Here is a 4,600-nt window from a genome sequence, read left to right on the forward strand (position 1 = left end):
CAGATGGCCTCTCAGATCTGTCCCGATTCATGCATGGGGAGTCTCTCCAACGTAACTGACAAGGTTTCTGTGGCTGTAAGTTCAAGAGGTGAAAGGAGCTGACAAGGTCATTCATTTTGGAACAGGGCATCAATGTGTAATGCAGAATGGACTTTAGTCATGTTGTCTGTCTTCGGCTGGGAGAGTTTCTCAAATGATAGAATTTTATAAACAGAACAATTTCATGGAAGGAAGAAAAGAGAACAAGAGTGAAATCTCTCTTGCTAGGGATGGCTAGCAGTTTTGATTGCTGTTCTTTGCCTTTGTGGCCTCTCTGTGCCAGGTCAACATCCAAGCACTCTCTTGATATTGCTCAACATCAGCCCCACCCTACCTCTGATGCTCTTCATCTCTGCGATTATGCCTGCCCAGTTTCTGAACCAGGCCACCTGTGTGTTGGGACTGACATGAAGCTAGCTTCTCCCATCTGACCTCCTTGTGGTCCCGAAGCATCGCTTGGCCACCGAGTCAGAGAATTCTCCAGGACCCTCTCCCACACTGGCCTCAGTCCTAGGATGAGGTTTCTGGGTCCATTTCTCTGTAAAGCTCTCGTGTCTTCCATTGGGGATGTAGTTCCACCACCTAATCCCACTCACTAAAGTATTTCCCATCAATCTGAGCACGCCACATTACTGTCAGCATGGGACAGAGTTGATTTCTCATTCACTGACCTCTTGCCTTAAAGGGAGCGCTCCAAAACTTGACAAGAGTATTTGCATAGACTGCAGACTACCACCATCCTGGATTATCTTTTACTCTTCTGTCAGTTAGCTCCTTGTTAGAGATTTATAGTGAAAACTGTATATCCAATTTCTCTTATACCATGTGCTGAATAAGCTATCCTTCTTTCACTGAATTGTTTTTATGCCTTTTTCAAAAAACATTTGGTCATACTTGTGTGGATCTATGTCTGGTTTCTCTATTCTGCTCCACTTATCTAAATTTAACCCTATGTCAGTTCCAACTTTCATGATTACTGTAGCTACATAGTAAGCCTTAATACTAATTTTAGTGGTTTTTCCTATTTGTTTCTCCTTTTTCAAAATTGTTTTAACAATTGTAGTTTCCTTTCTTTTCCACATAAATTTTAGAATAAGCCTTTCTAGGGCCATAAAAATTGCTGGGATTTTTATAAGAATTACATTAAACCTATAGATCCATTTAGGAAGAATTGACATCTTTACTATGTTGAATATTTCAATCCATGAACATAGTATGTCTTTTGTTTTATTTAAGGCTTCTTTGATTTCTTTCATCAGCATTTTGTAATTTTCAGCATAGAGATTCTGTAAATGTTTTGTTAGACCTATAATGAAGATTTAATTTTCTTTGGAACAAGTGCATAGTGTTTTTAATATGTTTCATCATGTTCATTGTTAGTATAGAGAAATGCAATTGATTTTTATATGCTGATCTTGCATCCAGCAACTTTGTTGAACTCTCTTATTAGTTCTAGGAGGTTTTTGTAGACTCTTTGGGATTTTCTATGCAGACGATCATACCTCTGTAAATTGGGACAGTTCATTTCCTCCTTTCCAATATGTGTGCCTTTTATTTATTTTTCTTTTTTTTATCGCAGTGGCTAGACCTGGTATTTTGTTGAGTAAGAGTGGAGAGAGCAGCCACCATTGCCTTGTTCTGATGTTAGGGAGAAAGTATTCACCTTTCCCTGCCAAGTATGATGTTAGCTGTGATTTTTTTCATACATCCCCTTCATCAGGTTGAAGAAATTCCCTTCGATTTCTTTTACCACCTTTCAGAGATCTTTGGTTGCCTCTTGTTCCAGAGTTAATAGTTGTACTTATTAGGAAAGTGCAGGGAGAAATGGGTCTACATCGTCTTGTCTGAACGAGAAATGCTCCTTGTGTTTTACAACTGTATATGTTGCATAACTTGAGATGCCCCATTGTTAAGGAATGGACAGTGGAACAATTCTACTTTTCCTTGAATTGTGAGAATTTGTGGGGTAGCCTGCAGGAGATAGCTAAAGAAGAAATATCATAATGGAGTCAGCAATTTTGTCAATATGTTAAGGCTGCTTGGCAGGTTAGTTACTGGATTTTGTTTCTAGGCATAGATGATGAAAAACAAACCTATGCTGTGGGAAAGGTGTCACTAATTCAAGCCACCAGCTTATCATTCTTGAGGTTTGGGGCAATTTAATCAATGAAAGAGGAGTCAAAACCCCAGGACCACATCACTCACATTATTTTGTGCCATGACCCTGGCAGAATATAACAAAGGTCATTTTTCCTTAAGTAGCTCAAGGAATATTCTCTAGAAAGTGGACTTAAATGGAATATGAGAAGCATTTGATTTTCTTTTAAGAAGCTCTCTTCATTTCTCAGCAAGCTTTGAAAACACTCTCTTTAGAAACAACTATATCTATGTGGTATTTGACATATTTTGTTTTTCCTTCTTTTCTTACTATTAAGCAGTAGAGAAATAAGCACATTCATCTTGAGGTCTACAGCATGTTAGATAACTCTTCTTCATGGAGCAAGGTGTAGCCAACTCCCATCTCTTAAGCCTCATCACTGCATACCTAAGTGTGGTGGGCATGGACATGCACAGGCCCAGATTTCCCTTCAAGAGCGTCTGCATGCTGGGAGTACGTTTGCCTGACAGCCTCAAATTGCTGCACTTCCAAACTCATCATAGCATTTAAGCCAAGGCCACACATCCTCTGGGATGCACCCATTCACGACTGAACAGGGCAAGAATACTAGAAAAACACTATTTCTGCCCAGTGCAGTATTCCTCTACTGAGCAGATTACATCCCATCAAACTGGCCAAGATTTTCTTAGGACCATGATATGGTCCCAAGTTCTTCCTACACAATCGTCTATCCCCTCCTCTCTCCTTACAAAGGTGTCAAATCTGTATTTTGGCCTACAAACTCTTTCCATGTTTCCTTCCCCTTTATCTTTCAAATGATCAATCTCCCTTGCACACTTTAGCGTAGGCTTCTCAGAAAACCCAAACTGACATATTAGCATTATTCTGACCAGCATATAAAGTTGAAGAATTTGCAGTTCAGGAAAAGATAAAATTTTCATGGGTGAAGCAATTAGAAATAAACTCTGAGGTTGGATATTTGAGGTTTGTTTCGCTTTAAACAGTGGTCTCTGTTCATAGATAAAACCTTTACTTTATTAACTTTTTCTTGAAGTATAACATACAGAAAAGTACTCAAATCATGAGTAAACAATTTGATGGATATTCACAAACTGAGCACACCCACATAACTAGCACCCAAATCAAGAAACTGAACATGACCAGCACCCCTGAAATCTCCCTGTGTCTCCTCCCAATCACTACACCCCAAAGAGGACTATAATACAGGACTTTTAATACATAGATTAATTTTACCTCCTCTGGACTTTTAAATGACTGAAATCATACTGTATGCATCTCTGTGTCTAGCTTTTTCACTTAACATTTTACTTAATGAGATTCCCATGTTTTCCATGAGTGAGATTTATCCATGTTTTCCAAGCAATGGCTTGTTCATTCTCATGGCTATAGTTCAAAATCTTTTTTAAATCTAAGTCTTGTCAGATGCATCTTTAAGAACTAGATTGGAGATGCCCAGCTGGAGTGTTTTATCACGTTCAATTTTCACTTGACTTTCCATGATTCAGTGAAGACAGTTTCTGCCTCTTCTCTTGGAACACTATTTCACAAGTCCTGACATGTAGAAAATGTTCCTGAGAGTCTGAATTTTCCTTCTCAAGAATCCTTTTTATGTTATCTAATTACTCTCCTTGGGACCATTATATTCTTCCTATGATAGAGGACTATTATTTTTCCCTCTTAGTCATCCATTGGCTATAGTACCTTTCTTCTTGCTTTTGCAGAACACTTCCTAAATTTCTTTCTATCTTCGACCATCATTTGGAAATTCAGGGTCCAAACCCATCAGCAAAATTCCAAAGACCATGTCTAGCCAATGGACACACTGGGTTATATGCAACCTTCATCTTAGGAAAGAATTTGTTCTTCCTTGAGGTCTCTTTCCTTGTGTCCCTAGATTAGAACCAGCATCCTCTTGTCTGAAAAATCAAGGCTGCCTTTGAGAACAGGATGCTAAGAGGGGAGAAAATCAACTAATCTATTATGACCATCTTGGTACATGAAAGCACTTAAATCTTTCTCTTCAGGACTTCATCAACCCCTAGTTTTCCTAGGACTCTTCATATGGGTCAGAAAACAACTGTGCTTTACATTACCCCTCTCCACTTTTTTTAACATCTAAAGATGCAATGTCTCCTAGGCAGTTTTCTTCCTTCCTTCCTTCCTTCCTCCCTCCCTTTCTTTCTTTTCTTTCTTTTTTTCTTTCTTTTTCCTTTCTTTCCTTTCTTTCTTTTCTTTCTTTTTCCTTTCTTTCCTTTCTTTCTTTCTTTTCTTTCTTTTTCCTTTCTTTCCTTTCTTTCTCTCTCTCTCTCTCTCTCTCTCCGAGAGAGAGAGAGAGAGAGAGAAAGAGAGAGAGAACATGAGCAGGGGAGAGGCAGAGAGAGGGAGAGAGAGACTCTTAAGCAGACTCCACATCCAGAGTGA

Source organism: Crocuta crocuta, unplaced genomic scaffold (assembly GCF_008692635.1).
Source record: "Crocuta crocuta isolate KB4526 unplaced genomic scaffold, BGI_CrCroc_1.0 scaffold871, whole genome shotgun sequence".
Classification (NCBI taxonomy): Eukaryota; Metazoa; Chordata; class Mammalia; order Carnivora; family Hyaenidae; genus Crocuta; species Crocuta crocuta.